This window comes from Myxocyprinus asiaticus, chromosome 37 (assembly GCF_019703515.2).
Source record: "Myxocyprinus asiaticus isolate MX2 ecotype Aquarium Trade chromosome 37, UBuf_Myxa_2, whole genome shotgun sequence".
NCBI lineage: Eukaryota > Metazoa > Chordata > Actinopteri > Cypriniformes > Catostomidae > Myxocyprinus > Myxocyprinus asiaticus.
In genome coordinates, this window is record NC_059380.1 from 8,953,431 (window position 1) to 8,973,315 (window position 19,885).

General features: G+C 37.4%; 1 pseudogene; it reads right to left on the reverse strand.

Moving 5' to 3' along the window:
• LOC127427832 (repressor of RNA polymerase III transcription MAF1 homolog) overlaps positions 1 to 19,885 on the reverse strand; it is a 59,411-nt pseudogene that overhangs the window by 27,964 nt on the left and 11,562 nt on the right.

Consider the following 19,885-nt stretch of genomic DNA (forward strand, 5'->3'; position numbering starts at 1 on the left):
TATAGAGCGCAACCAGTTGCAACAGTGCCCGCCCACTTTTTCAGCCACCTGGGTTCTGGAATTTTTTTTCTCATTTAAAAGTTTTTCCATAGGCTTTTCGTAAAATCCTTTTTAACAGAGTTGTAAGCCATGAACCAAACCAACCAGCTCTGAGTATAGAAACTGTGTAAGAAAAGAAACAATATATTTAATGATTATTGCAACATATTCCGATATTTACAAATAAATAAGCAGTCTGAGGGTGAAGGGAGACCAACTTGGTTGCGTCATTCACAGTGCATCTTGGAAGTGAGCGGTCACTCTCAGGCACGTTTCGTGAGCATCGTTGGTCACAGTTCTCTGATTGGTGAATCTTTCTCTGCTGGATCATGAGTGTAGTTGTTTACCAGAAATTCCACTATTAAACATGATTTTTAAACAATGATATTGTAATAACGTGGACTGATAGCTTCATCAGAAGCATATACAATCGATGAACAAGCTCGGAGCTCACGGTAGGTCTATCTTTAAATGTTCATAATTTATCATGTACACATCATCAATGACGAGCGCCATTTTGGAGATTCCATTTTCCCTCTAAGATTACATTTTTACTCAACTAATGGTTAGATTCAGGGTTGGGGTTTAGGGGTAGAGTTAATAAAGTATGCATTCCTCTTCAATGTATGTTATAGTTATGCCCTAGTTATTTTCCATTCAGTCATCTTCTGATACAACTAATGGTAATCTGTATTATATTTACAAAAGAAAAAAACTCTTTGTGATTACAGGCTAATGCGCAACTCCAGAACACTGGAGAATTTGAACTCCTACTGAGACAATTTTACTTTCCAATCTCTGAAATGACAGATCTAGGATCAGCTATCTGATTCTCAACCGTAGCTACCGCTCTCATAGGCCACACACCCAATCTGAGTTCAGAGCAGTGTCTAGAGCTAACAGTGTCAACATCATCACTCTCACCTGACTCACATCCTGCAACTCCCATGCAATCACTTAAAACGTGCTTTCTCCCTGTTTTTGCGTTTACCATGTGACTGACCCTCCTTCATTTATCCGAGTTGGCTCACTTTACGTGAGTGTGCGGAGAGGTGAGCATTTCACTGTTGGTCATCGTTGCACAGTGATTGCAGATCATTACGGCATGGTTAAAGACAGGCCCGCTTTTGTTGCAGTGAGAGACAGTGCTATTGCCTGGAGTTGCATATGATCACATACTGTACAGTGATATCTGCCTGTTGTGTCATCAGACGGATTTAATACACACACTTTCTCAAAGCACTCCAAGGTCTTTTTATTTTGACATACTGTACAGCTAGTGATTTGCATACAGTAGTTTGGGGGTTTATATTGTCACAATACTTTTTGAAAGTAGGGCATTCAGGCACGGTGCATTGGTTGCGGCAATGATCTGTTCAGAATGTCTTGTGTCTCTTTCAACAACAAATTGCAATTTCACAAATAATAGCGCATATACAATGACTTCATTAATCCTTTCTTTGTTCTGTTTCTCAGCCTGAAGGTTTCCCTCTCTTTCCTCCCTTGTCTCTTTGATGACTTCCATGAGCTCATTACAGTGAATTTTTCTAAACCACCTATTGTCCTCCATCTACAATCAGGGTTATTAAAGTTTTGAATTTGTAATTTCTATTATACATTCAATTTGTCCTTTCAATGTTTTTTTTTTAGTTTACATTTTAGTATTTATGGGCGGCCAAAGTGAATGCATTAAATTGTTTAGATATGCTTAACAGCATTACATTTCTAAGGCCTAGCTAGTGTTATTGCTATCTAGAGCCATTTTCCTGTTTAATGAAGACAAGTTGGAAAGGTGTAAAATTTTACAATAAACTATAAAAAACAATCTGCTTAAATATATGGTAAAAAAAAAAAAAAAATGGCAAATGTGGTTGCCAGAATCTCACCATACAAAAGAGAGTAACCATGTTTCAGGCATTATGGGATGTAATTTTGGTGCCTGTATATTTTACAGTTCAAAACCGTATTTATCAATAAATTATATAATGGTAATATATCAACTGTCTGTGACAACAAAAATCTGTTTGCACTTTTTTAAATGTACTATTAACCAACATAGTAACACATGTGGTAAAAACAAAAGGCCACATGATGACTTAAATATAAATAAAAATAATAATAATAAAATTGGCACAATTCAGAGCAATTGCCAATAAACATGTACAGAAGTGCACAGTGTCACTTACACAGACAAAACACCATCAGGGTAACATATGTGACACTAAAATAACGCAATAAACATTAACTAAACAACATACAATGTAACATAAAACACCCCAATGCATATAACTGATATCAAAAATAAGAAGAAAAATAAATATTTCAATAAAATATCATCAAAAGTGAAGGGTCACGCTCGGATTTTTTCACCCTAATTTGAACAATAATTCACCATAATCTGTTGTATTAAACACAATATACATAATTTCAACTGTTAAGGTAAATCACACTTTTTACTTATAAAAAAAATACCTATTTTTACAATATTTTACTGTAAAATTACATGTATTGTCTTTTATAAAATTAATATTGTATACAATATTTGTATATATTATCTTGTATAAATGATAAACAATTGTATTATAAATAATTGGGAATGCCCAATTATTTACATTTACATTTAATATATTGTATATAATGTTTGTATAATAATTTATAAATAATTTGTAACAACCAATTAAAGTTTATTTATTTATTTTTTTTTTTTTTGTCATTTAAAAGTACATATATTGTCTTATGTATTGACATTTTTACTGTTAACTATAAGGAAAATCAGTTAGCCATTTAACGTTTTATTCCTGTACCATTTTTACATTCTTTTTCTCTTAAAATTATGAACATTTTTACTAAATTAATCCTTGGTATAGTTAAATTTGGGGTCATGAAAATTCAACTTTGTAAAGTTTACTTTTATTTTGTTTAATAAAAATGTTTTATTTTAGTTTTCATTAATGATAACAATACTGTCTGCAGTATAGGCTGTACTGTGACACCCCCAGAGAAGAAGCTTTGGAGATCCAAAGATCCAGCTCCAGACTGTTGATTGTGCAACCCTCACCCCTCCTCTGTGCAGCCCCTGTGGGCTGGAGACACTGTATGTACACAGCATTACCTCACCTCCGCTAGCTGAACGTCTCGCGTGTCTAGAAGAGCTTGAATTACAGGCACGGACTGAAAAAGAGATGAACGGAGGGAGGGGGGCAGGAAGATCGCACCTGAGAGGAGAAGGGTAGGGTTACGCAATGGCCCTGGGATTGCTCAACCATCTCCCTTTCACGGCCTACAGAAACTATGTTGACACACCAGGCTGGGAAAAACAAAGCACGCAAGAGAGGTGACCATGGTGACTATCGGTACACAAACCTGTGAATCAAATTATCAAATGACGCCACTCAATGCCCACTCCCTGATGAGAATAGTATTCAGACATTACAGGGATAGTTCATCTAAAAATGAAAATTATGTCATCATTTACTCACCCTCATGACATTCAAAATGTCATACATAAAGTCAAATAGTTTTGGGACAACATGAGGGTGATTAAAAAATATATATTTCTGGGTGAACTATCACTTTAAGGACTCATTTTGCTTTGCACCTGTTATAGCTTAATTAGTTCTATTGTACCTGTTGGTGTCATAAAGGTAAAAGGTGTTTAATCAGCTGTCAGCTTTAGGTAAATGTTCTCTGGGTCAAAAGTTGAACAAGACATTTGCACCAGGTTTGTTATGGACATTTTAGTGACAGACCTTCACATCCACCTCTGCTTATGTGTGCTGACAGCTCATTGTGAAACCACTCTGGTTCAAATGAAGAAATTACTAAGAACACAGAATTCTGGAAACAGGATTCCACACAGCAAACACATTTGCTCCATTGAACTGGTTGCAGGCTATGCTATTTCCATGAAGATTTCAAATTTTTTTCAATTTGTCAAAATAATAGGGAGTGAACATTTTTAAAGGCAACACATTTTTTTGGCAGCTATCTTTTCTAGCTAAAGGCAGAGAAATGAAGACCCTTTCATTTTGTGCTCAGCTGAAGCTATCGTTTCAATCTCACCAATATGGTGATATTTGGATTGCATCACACAAACCGTGCTCTTTTTTTTCCCAGCTGGAGCACTGCACTGGAAAAAGTATGTCTTTGAGAGCGCTGACCCATTCAGATGTCACATGCATGCTATTTTGATTAGCTGCAATGGGAAAAGCAGGATCGTTCAGCGGGTGACAGAGAGTCACGAATGAAAGAATGAAAGTTACAAAGCAAGCTGAGGAAAGAAAGATTAGAAAGAGAGAAAGAGAGAGAGAGAGAGAGAGAGAGAGAGAGAGAGCGAGAGATGGAGGAGGACAGGAAGAGAAAGCAAGACCTTCAGTGTTATGAATATCACAGTGAAACCTTACAAAGTGTTTCATCAGAGATAGATATATTGTAGCCTGCAGCAACTAGCCAATGCTAACAAGCTGTCTTTGGACACTGCTGAGCCTCTGTTACATTCTGAGAAAGGATGATAAAAGTCTTCTGTAATACTATAATAGAGTTGAGAGGTGATGCAAAAGAATATAACTCACAACAAGCTGCTCGATAGCTCAACTGGCACACACTTATTTTTAGTAAACAACTTATTTATAACTGGGAAAGCTCCCAAAGCCAAACTGTGCTGTAAGTGCTGGAGTCTGTGGAGTTAGGTTTTGTTTCCAGTAGGTCTTCTCCAGTCTTGGTTGGAACCATATCCAACCTAAAAAGAAATAGTTTAACATAATGAGATTAAAGGTAACTGGAGCTGTCATGCTTTACAATGGCAAAAAGCACTTTCAAAGTATCATAAAAGTGGCCTGCTTGACCTGTGTGATATATGAAGTGTATAGCTATATTTGTTATGGATTCAGAAGACTTGGAATATGGTGCATAAGTCACATAGACCAAATTTATGATACTTTTATAATGCTTTTTTATTTATTTATTTATTATTTTGGAGCTTGACAGCCCCAGTGCCCATTCACTTCCATTATATGCAAAAGAGAAACTAGGATATTGCAAAAAAATTACCTTTTGTGTTAGTCATAAAGTCATATGGGTTTGGAATGAAAAGAGGGTGAGAATTTTCAGTTTTTGAGTGAACTATTTATTTCAGCTGTGTTTTGCTTTTAGAAGGTCTTTCCAATCTCGGTTGGAATCACATCCAAGCAATAAGATTTTAACATAATGTGAGTGAAAGGGAATTAAGACTATCAAGCTCCATTTTTATTGATTGCTCATTATGCATCTTATTACAAGACTACTTGACAAATAAATAAATGCACATGAAACATGTATTTGAGTTGAAATAATTTGATTAGCTTACTTGTAGAGATTGCACATTGATCCGAGAAGCAGGAACGATGGCTCGCAATACCTGGATAAATGGTCTGTTACATGGATGTGCGGTTGTTACTAAGAAATATCAGACTGCTAGATGGCACCATTGACCAATCAGAATCGAGTATTCTAGAGAGCCGTGTAATAAATAAGGCGTATGGCTGTACGTTAGATTTGGAATATGGTTCATGATTCTTAATGACCACTTTTATGATATATATATATATATATATATATATATATATATATATATATATATATATATATATATATACACACAGTACTGTACAAAAGTCTTAGGCACATAAGATGTTTCACAAAAGCATTTGTCTTAAGATGGTTATTTATATCTTCAGCTTTAGTGTGTCAATAGGAAATATAAATGTTAGACTCCCAAACATTACTTTTGCAAATAGAAAAGATTAGAATAGAAGAACAGGGAGCCCTGCAACAGATGTCATGGCCCCCACAAAGCCCCCCACTGAACATCGAGTCAGTCTGAGACATGAAGAGACAGATGCAATTGAGACAGCCTAAATAGATTGAAGAACTGTGGTGAATTCGCCAAGAATCTTAGAACATCCTATCTGCCAACAACCAAGAAAAAGGTGTACCTAGGAGAATTGGTGCTGTTTTAAAGGCAAAGGTGGTCACACCGAAAATTGATTTAGCTTTTTTATGTTTACTGGACTTTGCATGACATTAAGTGATAAATGAAAACTATTTATGTCATTATTTTTGAAGACATCCTCACTATGCAACATTTTTCACAAATGCCTAAAACTTTTGCACAGTACTGTATATAAAATTATTATATATATATATATATATATATATATATATATATATATATATATATATATATATATATATATATATATATATATATACACTATATTGCCAAAAGTATTCGCTCATCTGCCTTTAGACGCATATGAACTTAAGTGACATCCCATTCTTAATCCATAGGGTTTAATATGACGTCGGCCCACCCTTTGCAGCTATAACAGCTTCAACTCTTCTGGGAAGGCTTTCCACAAGGTTTAGGAGTGTGTTTATGGGAATTTTTGACCATTCTTCCAGAAGTGCATTTGTGAGGTCAGACACTGATGTTGGACGAGAAGGCCTGGCTCGCAGTCTTCGCTCTAATTCATCCCAAAGGTGCTCTATCGGGTTGAGGTCAGGACTCTGTGCAGGCCAGTCAAGTTCTTCCACACCAAACTTGCTCATCCATGTCTTTATGGACTTTGCTTTGTGCACTGGTGCGCAGTCATGTTGGAACAGGAAGGGGCCATCCCCAAACTGTTCCCACAAAGTTGGGAGCATGGAATTGTCCAAAATCTCTTGGTATGCTGAAGCATTCAGAGTTCCTTTCACTGGAACTAAGGGGCCAAGCCCAGCTCCTGAAAAACAACCCCACACCATAATCCCCCTCCACCAAACTTCACAGTTGGCACAATGCAGTCAGACAAGTACCGTTCTCTTGGCAACTGCCAAACCCAGACTCGTCCATCAGATTGCCAGATGGAGAAGCGTGATTCGTCACTCCAGAGAACACGTCTCCACTGCTCTAGAGTCCAGTGGCGGCGTGCTTTACACCACTGCATCCGACGCTTTGCATTGCACTTGGTGATGTATGGCTTGGATGCAGCTGCTCGGCCATGGAAACCCATTCCAAGAAGCTCTCTACGCACTGTTCTTGAGCTAATCTGAAGGCCACATGAACTTTGGAGGTCTGTAGCGATTGACTCTGCAGAAAGTTGGCGACCTCTGCGCACTATGCGCCTCAGCATCCGCTGACCCCGCTCTGTCATTTTACGTGGCCTACCACTTCGTGGCTGAGTTGCTGTCATTCCCAATCACTTCCACTTTGTTATAATACCATTGACAGTTGACTTTGGAATATTTAGTAGCGAGGAAACTTCACGACTGGACTTGTTGCACAGGTGGCATCCTATCACAGTACCACGCTGGAATTCACTGAGCTCCTGAGAGCGGCCCATTCTTTCACAAAAGTTTGTAGAAGCAGTCTGCATGCCTAGGTGCTTCATTTTATACACCTGTGGCCATGGAAGTTATTGGAACACCTGAATTCAATTATTTGGATGGGTGAGCGAATACTTTTGGCAATATAGTGTATATATATATATATATTGTCATGCAGTTTTGGAACAACATGAGAGTGAGTGAATAACGACAAATAACTATTTCTTTATGTTGTGTTCTGTATTTAGCAGGTCTTCTCCCATCTTGGTTAGGGACTATATCCAACCTAAAAAAAATATTTTACATAAACAATAACAGCAACATATGAGTTAGACTCAAGATGCTACCTTTTAACTTCTGGCCATTTTAATGTCAAGAACTTTTCATGTGCTTTGGACATACGGATGTACACTATAATCTAATAACACAAGATTAAAGTACACAATAACCTAATGCTTTCTGGGATATCTGAGTCGTGTATCATTTATCTATCTCTCATACAGATACTGTATAAGGAAAAGCAACCACTCCTTCCTCCCAATTAGCTGACAGGATCACACTGAAATGTCATGACAGGAAGACATTCCATAGATTACAAAACAAACTAGAGCCAGGCACCACAAAATACAAAGACATCCTGGTATGTAATAAAAAGGTATGAAGTTAATTATACTGTAGTTAAACTCATTTCAGACAACTGTTTTGGTTTTGAAACTAAAGCATTCTGAGCTGAAAAGTCCCCAAGTAACCTTTTGTATTTATATCCACAAAATATTCATCAATCATTATGAATGATAAGGTTGAACAAGGGTGAGTGGATATAGAGGCCGGATAGCTAGAGGACTCCGTGGCTCCTTGCTTCCTGTTTCCCACTGCTGCCTGTGGAAGTGCGGACCTAGAGGAAATCCTTGTACTATAGGATGGGCCTGTCTAAGCTGGAAAACCGGATAATTGTATCCTGAATCCTGACTGTCGTCCCTGCCCTGTCTCCTGGGCTCCCATTGACAAGATCTGGTCATTTCCCAAACATTCCTTTGCCTGATTATATACAGACATGTGCTAGGTGCCATATGTTCAGTAGCAAAGGCCAGTAGAGCAGATCTGCATACTTATTACAAGGCCCAAAAATGCTTGATTCTGATTGGTCAGTCACTGCATTCTGCAGTCAAATGTGTAAGGGATAATGTCTAGTCAGCCAGTTGTTATCTGTTGGTGTTTATTTTGTAAATAATGATCATCTGACTCCTCATTATGCATATTATAACAAGACTACTTGTCAAGTAGATAAATGGACATGAAATTGAAAATGACATGTCCACTTGTTTATTTATAGTTTTAAAAGCAGTGTAATGAGCCAACATGGTCACACATGAACTCGATATGTTGCTACCGAATGTTCCAGTACCCTGACATTGACCCCATTTTGCAGAGTTACTGACAAGCGCCATCTCCCATCAGACATCTTTGCATCAATTCAAACATGTTTAACTTTCTGCAGACTCAGATGCTAAATTGCATTTGCATAATTAATCACGAGGGCAATTTGGAGGTTGCATCTTTTCTATATGTTTACATTTTTACTCCACTGATGGTTAGGTTTAGGGTTGGGGTTCGGGTTAGTGTGTAGAGTTAATAAAATTTGCATTCCTGTTGACTGTACTGCATCAATTACAATTAAAATTACAATTTGCTTTCAGCACCACTCTGTGGACATTTCATGGGAACACTGAAGTTCACATGTGCCTATACGTTCAACAACACTTTGGCCACTGGGGGCAGTGATTCAAATTTCGGAAAGCACAGACCGATTTCAGCAGAAGAAATTTCGAACTACTGTCACAGTGAGATCAGGCTGGACTATACATTCTCCCTAAACAAAATGAAGATGAAAGCTCAGAGGGAAATCTCTAATTCAGTTCAGTCAGCAATACATGAAACACACTTGTCATTTCAAAAATACAATTCCAAGATATTCTCTGAAACCAAACATGAATAACCAGAAAAAAATCCCTGTCAAGAGCGTATCTCTGTCAGATGTTTAAATACACACACAGCAGAAGTCGTGGTTTCCCTACATTCTGAAAAACCACCACCAACAAAAAAATAAAAAAAGAGAAATAAATAAATAAATGCCAAATCTGCAAAGCCCGTTTCTTGTTTCATCACTTCTCCTCTAATTTCCCAGCATTGTTGGTTACCACATTTAATGATGGTAAGGAGATTTTCTTTAGTTTACTAAAATTACAGATGCATACAATTCTCTCTATAGCTCAAATTCAGAAAACAAAACAGGATTTTTCAAAGAAAATTTAAGTCAATCTAAATGCAGACAGCTGCCCAAGTTAGTATAATTCATGAATTTTTTCTGCTCTCACTGCAAAGAATCCCTGCCCTTATGATGGTAACCGCTGAGCCACACCTTCCCCATGTGTCTCTCCCCTGTCTAATGCTGGCTAGTGGGGCGTGAAGAACAATCACATGAGTGGAGTTGTGCTAAACATTTGTGGTCTCACAGACTGGAATTTATACCAAAGTTCAGTCAAACACAGTGCTGTAACACTCAACCTACAGCTGCCTTTAGCTAAACAACCATGATGTGGGAACTGAGTTAATGTTTAACTCCTCCAAAATAATTAACTTTTTCAATTAAATGAAAAAATTCATTTTGTAATGAGGAAAAGATTGCTTTTTATTTTTTAGCGCAGCAGCAAATGGAAGCACAGGCAGCGATTAATGAGCAGGGTTGGGAGGGTCACTTTTGAAATGTACTCCACTACAGATTACAGAATACATGCTGTAAAATGTAATTTGTAACGTATTTCGTTAGATTACTCAAGATCAATAACATATTCTAAATACTTTGGATTACTTCTTCAGCACTGGTAGATTTTTTTCACTTGTTTTGACTATAAAAACTCTGCCAGTACAGTAAGACAAAATACACGTTAAAAATAAATTATCTGAAAAACTTAAATATCTTATGCAGTGTTGTTTCTAAAACAAGATCAATCTAATTGATCTTGTTTTAAGGATTTTTAGATATTTTTACAGGAAAACAATACAAAAATGATTATCAAGAATACGATTTTTGCCAATTTATCCAGGGTTTATTTCTATTTCTTCTGCTCCAAACTTACTTCTCTGTCTGCTCGTATGAATGTAACACATCATAAGAAAGTGTTTCACCGCTGTTCAAATGCACTTCAGATCGCATCATTTATATGTATAAATTTTTTCCATATGAAAGGACTAAATATTAAATGAAACAAATGACAATAAAATGCAAAGTAATCTCTTCAGTAATCAAAATACTTTTTGAATGTAACTGTATTCTATTTACCAATGATTTAAATTGTAAATGTAGTGGAATACAGTTACTTATATTTTGTATTTTAAATACGTAATCCCGTTAAATATATTCTGTTACTCCCCAAACCTGTAAATGAGGATGGGGTTGCATTGGGTTTACATCCTATATTCTTCATCCCAGAGGCATTAAGCATCTCTAGTTGAGGGAATTACATACTTTCTCTCTTCTCCTGTCTCTCTCTCTCTCTCTCTCTCTAAACTTTAGTGTCAGGCAATGTTTGACTCATTCCATTTGGCCTCTGGTTTTATCACATACATTATGAAAGGCATGTGATTCAGAGAGAAACGGAGCTGACTCAAAAAAGCTGCTTACGTGTCTGGGAGTGGGATGGAATTAGCAATGTCTCGCTCAATATAGCCATACTGCAATGGCTCCTGAAAGAGACAGGACCAGTCTTTGTGGGTGTTAATGTTTTTGGGTTTGAAAGCCAGTTATATTTTGCGTAAAATAAACCAATCACGCTGATTCCATGTAATGATGGGAATGTTACACTGGTGTTACAATGTACTGCAGCTTTACAAGGACTGCAGCTTCTCAAATGCAATCATTAGGTACTTGTTATGTATAGAAAAAAGTAATAGGTTAAAGAAAACTTTTAAGTTTTTAAAGTGTTTTGTAAAAGATAGAAGAAACTGCAGCTGACTCATCCAAGTGAATAACCCACGCCTGAGCTCTGCAAAGGAGCAAGTCCATTTCTTTACAAACGTGCATGCTCTATCTTTTTCTTTGAGATGGAAAAGAGGATACATCTAAAGTGAATACGACAACTCTGTACTGAGTTCATGGCACACATTCTGCAACAAACAGGCCCTGAAATCAGCATGAAGATGCCTCCAGCTCAGGGTGCCTGTGATTTCCGTTATCACCCAGTTATGTCTGAAAGATTTTTGTATTTATTTTTTTAGGATTTGATGTTTTGTGTGTGATCAGGGGTGATTCTATGATTTTAGCCTTAGTAGGCACAGTCCCTTATCCTGCCTGATCTCATGAACATTACATGACTGTGGTGACATTTTTGCTAATTATATTATGTGGTTCATGACATGTATTGCAGCATTTTCAATGTGAAATGTTCACGGTGTGGCACTAATTGTGAGTTAAATCTTATCCTGAACACATAAGCTTTTTACGGTTAATGATCTACAGAGTTTTAGGTCAACAAAACCTCCCTACCCCAACCCATAAACCTAAACGATTGAGTCATAAAAGCAAATGTGAGATATATATATATATATATATATATATATATATATATATATATATATATATTTTTTTTTTTTTTTTTTAAACACACATTGCTGAAGCAACTACGTCATTTTGTATTGCTTCTATGACACTTTCGGCTCATGTGTCACTCTTGCGTGCTCAGCGGGACTCGTAGCCTGGTCCGTAGTCCTGTAAGTGCAATGCTCTTTTAGTTGCACTATTGCAAAATTCGATTACATGTGAATTTTGTGAAAGTGAATAAAAGTCGTTGTTGTAGCACCTCTAGTGTTCATTTTACAAGGAAAATGCAGCGATACGAAAAAAATTATTTAACAAAAATGTGGGTAGTAGCATGGTTTTTTTTTTATGAGATGTTGTGGCTCAGAGGAATATTTCTTGCCTTGAGATTAAGACAAAACTTAAAAGTGTGTTAGTGAGTGGTAAACATGAAAGTACTGAAAAACATGAAGATATATCACATAATCACAAATTTTAATGGGGGCTACAAGCTAATTTAATCAGATATTTATGGGGGCTTAGATAAAAGCCTTAGCCCTTAACATCCCCCCACCCCCCACCCCTCCCATGTCAGGCCTATGTAAACAGTATGACTGGGTGCTAATGTAGGAGAATCCCACCACATATTATTATCTTGATCTTACAACACAATTGTTTTTCCAGTATTTCCCAGTAAACTTTATATACATTCAGAAAACTTTTAAAAGTAAAGTTAACCTGTTAAAAACCGGTCATACCAAAGAAAATGTGTGACGCTACTAAAATTACTCAGCAAGCATGGTTATGACTTTCCACTGTTTTTTTTTTTTTTTTTCTAACCCCCTGTCTGATACCCTAAATAAAGCTCAAAACCTCCTTGTTTCTTTGGTGAAACTTTTGTTGATTTCACACACATCGCTGCACAAGTGCAAGGAACTCACCGTTGCATTGAGAAAGTTTGAGAAAACTGCTGAAGCAAGCGCTGTGCCGTCTGCTGGAAGATGAAGTAATCATCCAGCTGAAATTTCCTCTAAATAGAGACTTTCTGTGCAGCAGAATGGGAAGTTAATCAATTAAGTAATTATATGTCACATTTTTATGACAGACTGAGCAAATGTTGGACTTTGTTTGCTGAAAGTCCAAGACACACATGTTAGCTTAGCCTTAGCATCCAATCAAAATGTCACACATTTGCAGACTGCATATATTTACCAATGTATTTTTACAAAAAAAGTTATATACTTAAAATGAAACAAGCATACAATGTTTTAAAGCAGGGGCTCAGTTCCTCAGTTTCTTGCTGTTGTGCATTAATGCAGTGGTTCAAACCACAATTTATCACAGTGACAAAAATTCTTTGAATTATAATGCAACATAGAACTTTTTTGCAGGTTCATCAGGTTCCATCAAAACAACTTCATAATGATTAATATGTATGCATACTGTATGTATTTGCAATTCATATACATATATATATATATATATATATATATATATTTTTTTTTTACTTATTATTACCAGCCTAATGGTTAAGGGGTTGGGCTGCTAAAACTAAGTACTGTGATCATAGTCTTGCTATTATTATTGTGCATTTTAATGACACTACATGAAAACTGGCCCTGGCATTAGTGTCCTTTAAGCTGCTTCGATTGACACTTGCAAAGTGCAATTAACTAACTGTTAATGCCACTGCCAGACTATGGGGAAACATAAAACAGATAACAAACAGGCCAATCTAAAATAAATTATGGTTGATTCCTCACTCACACACACACACACACACACACACACGCACGCACTCACCACATGTTAAATACGTTTCTACCCACTCACTGTGCAAATGGCACCAGCTGTGTTTTCTGAGAAGACATGTATGGCATGCATAAGTGGAACATGGCACTAAAGAGAGAGAGAAAAAAAAAAATGCAATGCCATTTTCATCGAAAACACCCAAGTTTATCACTGCAGTTTGCACAGATGACACATATGAAGAAAATGTATAGGCATATCAAGAGACCTTTCTGTTAACTGTGGATAAAACAGGATGACTTGACAGATGGGTTTGGGTATTATATACATATACATGTACATGATTTCATGTACATTTTTGGGTCTGTGGCACTATCAAAACATTGCTCTGTTTGTTTGAGCGGCCCATCCAGCCAGAGACAGCAACATTTGCTCAACCAATGGTATGAGTTTGGGGCGGGCCTATCTGTTTTTTCAATCAACAGAAGATGGGGGAAGCTTTCTGGAATCAGTTTGAAAACAGTTGCTGCATCCGAAATCGTGTACTGTCAGAGTATGTACTGTATTTATTGAAGGATGCACTTCTTGGCCGGTAAAACAGTACGCTCTTTAGTATGCTCTTTAGGTATGCATGAGAGTAGTATGAATAGATTCCTGACATACTTCATCCGGGAATGTGGGCATTGTCCCGTGACCCGAATTTATGATGTAAGCAGGGATGGATTATGACTTGCAAAAGTGGGGGGGGGGGGTGTTCGTTTTCATTGTTGATGGGTTTTTGAGCAGGGGGATCGCCAAACTGGATTGCGCAAACTTAAAGCCCAGGGCCCCCCCAGGCAGTCAAGGGCCCCAGGTAGTCAAGGGCCCCTGGGCACTGGCCCCATTGGCCCAGTCAGTAATCCATCCCTGGATGTAAGAACAACAACCACGAAAATAATCTACTCTGGTTTTGTTAAACAAGCACCATTTAAGCACAAGAAACAACTTTCTTGGTATATATATCACATCCAGTTGAAAAGAGCTGCTCGATTCGCAGTTCCAGAGTTTTGAATGTGTCTCCATAAGCTCACGAGGCATTATCTTGCCGGAAATAGTAGGTCATTCGGGTATTTCTCGCTTACTATTTTATGACTACAAAGAATCTGGACATAGTACTCCATTGCCATACTTTTTTGGCATAGGGAAATATGAATATTCTGAAGCAGCGATTGATTATTTTCAAAATTCCGATAGGTGACGCAAGTGGTGCAGAAATTACATACTTCAGCTATAAAGGTAAAAGCATATGTGGATATGTGCATATGCGAATTGACGTGCATTTCAGTGCATGCCTTTGATGCTGCTCAAGTTATCACCATACAGCGTGTAATATTGGTGCATTAAAGTCATGTTGGAATAATCATATTTACAAGTTGACAGCACATGAATGCCACCACAAAGTCATATGAGTGGGAAACGCAGGATTTTCTATGAACTCTGACTTTCCGAGTTGGGGGTGTGCCGATTCAAGAATCATGGCAGAAGCTAATTTTATTGGTAATAATAATTCAGTTTTACTTGTGGATTTTGCCAGTGCAGTTTTGTTTGTTACCATTTTTTTATACTATTATTGAAGAATAATGATAAAGCTCATTTAGTGCAACAAAATCACATTTCCCACCATAAAGCCACACTACATAATGTTGCATTGGCGCTAAAAAGCTTCTTTGCCAGTAAGTGAAAATGAGAGAAAGAAATCACGATGTGCGATCTCAGACCTCGTAAGTATGAACGTTCCAGGAGGACTTGAGTGCATCATATCTCTGTGGACATCATGCAAATCCAATATTCGCTGGGAGCTGTAGCACCACCCCCAGCACCCCCACTTCCTGCGGCCTTGTAGTCTGTGTAGTACACCTATGTTTAGATCTGTCTCTGATCTATCACTATGTCAACCAGCTTGGATTCCAAGCCATGACTGTATACTCAATGCTCGACAGCAAGTGCTCAGAGAGAGAGCAAGGGTGCAAGAGATAAAGACACAAAGCCCAGTCCAGACGGAAGTATTCAATTCATTCAGGTCTCAGAACAGCTGTTGCCAAAATAGCTTAGTGATTAACAGACCAAAGGCTTAAAAGGACAAAATCTTCCAGAGCTTCATAATCACCAGCCAGACCTGGTGGTTAGTCAACAGACGACTGGACGGAACAAGCAAAATAAACATTTGAGAGGACATTACTAATAAACCTGTGAGGATTGTTCATTTCATTCAGAGATTCACAAGATTTCAGAGGAGATTTTCTTGAGTACAACACAAGTACTCTACATTAAAATGAATCCAGCCTCAGTCTGAGAGGACATGCTAATTGTCTTATCTTTAAAAGTTGTGCTGTTTGACATGCAAATTGTGTTATTAACCAAATAACGCTCCTTGTAAACAAACGTACAAGCTTACATTACACCTAATTAAAGAAGTATTTAAAAAAGACAGAATGAAAATATGACAAAATATATCACCATAGCATACTAATTAGACAACGCTTTTGTTAAAAAAAGAACAAAAGAAGAATATGAATGTCCAGTTGATTACAAAAAAATCTCTTTCATGTTGAATCATTGTTCTTTTGTGTGTGCATCGATGACCCATTACAAAGTAATACAGTCAATACACATGCAATACACATGTTTTAAATCTTTAAAATCAAATTGAGCTGTCAGAAAAAGAAAAAAAAAAGACCTACCACTACAGTCTAGAGTCAGGTGGAGTTATGGTGGAGCTCTGTTTACCACAGTGGACCATAGTGGAAAACTATTTAAGCAGAATAACGTATAGTTTTGAATACACATAAAAAAAGTAAATCAAAGAGTTTTAAGTGCCTTGAGAGAGTAATACACCAATTACGAGCAAAGAGAACTGGTTGTCCAAAAGAATCAAATGTTGTAGTTACTCCACGAGTGGATTTTATATGATAAATTCAGGGTCTGTAGATTTGACAAAGCCACTTTTTGAAGACTTTTTTAAAGGAATGTTACTGGTTCAATACAAGATAAACTTAATCGACAGCATAATGTTGATTACCACAAAAATTCATTTCAACTCATCCCTACACAAAAATTGAGGTCACTTACAATGGAAGTGAATGGGGCCAATTTTTGGAGCGTTTAAAGGCTAATAAAGCTAATAATTTTACAAAATCACTTACGTACATTTGGCATATATTTTAACATTCAATAACTGGCCCCCATTCACTTCCATTGTAAGTGCCCCACTGTAACCCAGACTCAGCTTTTTTTAAAGAAAACTAGGGGCAAGTCAAAATAAATTTTTTGTGGTAATCAATATTACGCCACAAATGCTATTAATTGAGCTTAACTTGTATTGAACCCAGAATATTCCTTTAAAGACCCAGAACAGGCACACAAAGCCATTCTATTTCCAATTAAAAGAGTAAGAGTAAATTGTTAATGTGAAAGACCACTCACTGCTGTGGAATTCAGACTTTCACAATGTTTCAGAACATTGTGGAGGATCCAGAATGAAGCTTTTAAAAAGGAAATAACCTGCTGACTGCTCTCTTTCTCTCTCTCTTTAAAGTACATGTGATAGTTTTGTTAAAATAACTTGCAAAAGAGTGACATGACGCAATCTTCCAGAAATGGCCTTTTCCATGGATTCACCATTACAACAGCAGGCTAATAATCTAAAAAGGAACTGATCCACTTAGGTCAAGGACAGAAAGTTGGTTAGTACTCTGTGATGTGCAATTGTTATGCTGATTGGAAAGTATTTTGGGTTTGGTCAGAGGTGAAATGACAGTGAATCGCCCAACCATGCCAATTGTAAACCCATCACCTTATCCCCTCATTGACAACTGACAACTCCACTCCCTTTGTCAGTATCTATTGTTAGAGATACTTCAGAGAGAAAAAGGTGTAAGTTTCTTTAGGTTTACATTTCAAGCTGCTAAATCAAACCAAAGTTATTCATCCCACACTGTTTTCAGATCAGTGGTTGATCAAAATGGGGTTTTCAATACTGAGTACATATGATAATGTTTGTGTTTGCTCTCAGTTAACTATTAATAAATAGTTACGAGTACAAAGAACTTAGTTATGAGTGAAATTCAATTAGTTAATTTTAAGTGTTTCTGTTATGCTAATAGTTTTGCAGTGGCTAACAAGATTACTCTGTTAGCTGCGGAAGTGGTGGAGCCCATCCCCTAGAGAGAGACATCTGTGAGCTTTTTGCATAGCCCATTCAATCACACAGCTAATCCAATTAGACAATTGATATACAGGTCTGTCCCTCTTCGTAAACTAGGCTAATTCAGCGACACGTGTCTGAGTTTATTTGTGTGGGTCAGGTTTTACCTCCATTGTGGGGACCAGCCAACAGTCCCAATGAGGAAAACGGCTCAATACACATAAGTAATGGTTTAATGAAAACCTAAAAAAGCATAAAGGTTTGCGAATGGGTTAGGTTTAGGGGATAGAAATGATCATTAGCTCCGAAAAAAAACAATAAAAGTCCATGGAAAGTTGCGACAAAGAGAGAAAAACAAACAATACGGACAAGTTAGCATTCCACATAAAAACCATCAAGATACAAAAGAACAAATATGCTCTTTTCCCCAAAGACTATCATCAGCTGGTAGAAACAGGAAAAAAGGAATTTCATGACTTCCTGATCACTTTGGACCAGCGCTTCCATGGTGGTAAACCACCATTAGTGTCCATCAAGATGAGACAAAGCCTTTGTGAGGACATTGCTCGTTCCCATGGTGAGAATATGTCTCAATCCAGAATGTGTGACATCTGTTTAGACACAGACAGGAAGAAGACTTCTTGGAAATAGAGTCATATTCATCCTAACAATTCCCACTCTGTGAACTGGAGAAAAACTGTACACTTTTAACTTTCACATTATGATATATTAGGTATAAAACTGTATGACTCAATTGTGGCTGCTTTGCCATAGGACCAAATGAGAGAAATCCCCAGAATAATGTATTCCCCTTTTATAGCGCATTGACATTCAACATTTTCAACTGTTGTGTCTGGTCTCTTGAGGACAACAGAGGTGTTAGATAGAACGATAAAATGCACTGTGCAGCTGAAATATTTCCATTTTAAGGAGTGGTTTGTCTCCCACTCAGGCATCTTATTGTGGAACAGCCCAGGAAACCTCTCTCCACCCACACACTCATGCATGAAACCTCTGACTCAACTTGAAACCATGAGAGCAGTGGAAGCATCCTGCCGCCCGACTCAGGTTAGTGTGTCTGTCACTGCAACCTGCTTACTGGTCACTGTAGTCTGAGAGTTACTTGGTAAACATGCCGTGCAGCTGCACATTGCGCAAAATAATCAGTGGGCCAGTAATAATGAACACAGAAATTTAAAGGAATAGTTCACCCAAAAATGAAAATTTTCTCATTACTTAGCCTCATGCCATCCCTGATGTGAACGACTTTCTTTCTTCTGCAGAACACAAAATAAGATTTTCAAAGAATATCTCAGCTCTGTTGGTCCATACAATGCAAGTGAATGGTGACCAAACCTTTGAAACTCTAAAAATCACATAAAGGCAGCATAAAAGTAATCCATACGACTCCAGTGATTTAATCCATGTCTCCTGAAGCGATCTAATCAGTTCTGGGTGAGAACAGACCTTTTTCACTGTAACTTTTTCACGTGTTACCATTGCAATCTCTAGGCACGGTCATGATTTCAAGCTCCATTACACTTCCTAGTGCCTGACGCAATGGAGACTGCAGATGTCAAGATTTATAGTGGAAAATGAGTTACATTTTGGTCTGTTTTCATCCAAAATCAGTTGGATCGCTTCAAAAGACATGGATTAAACCGTATGGATTACTTTTATGCTACACTTATGTGCTTTTTGGAGCTTCAAACTTTTGGTCACCTCTCACTTGCATTGCATGGACCTATAGAGCTGAGAAATTTTCTACAAATATTATTTTGTGTTCTGCAGAGAAAACGAAATTCATACACATCTGGGATGGCATGAGGGTGAGTAAATGATGAGAGAATTATCATTTTGGGGTGAACTATTCCTTTAAAATAGGTTACCAATTGTAACCCAAACTGCATTCCTGGTAGTGTTAAATTGTGTGGGGTGGGGTGGGGGGGGGGGGGGGGGGTTGCAATTGAACATACTTCCTATGATAAATACATCAA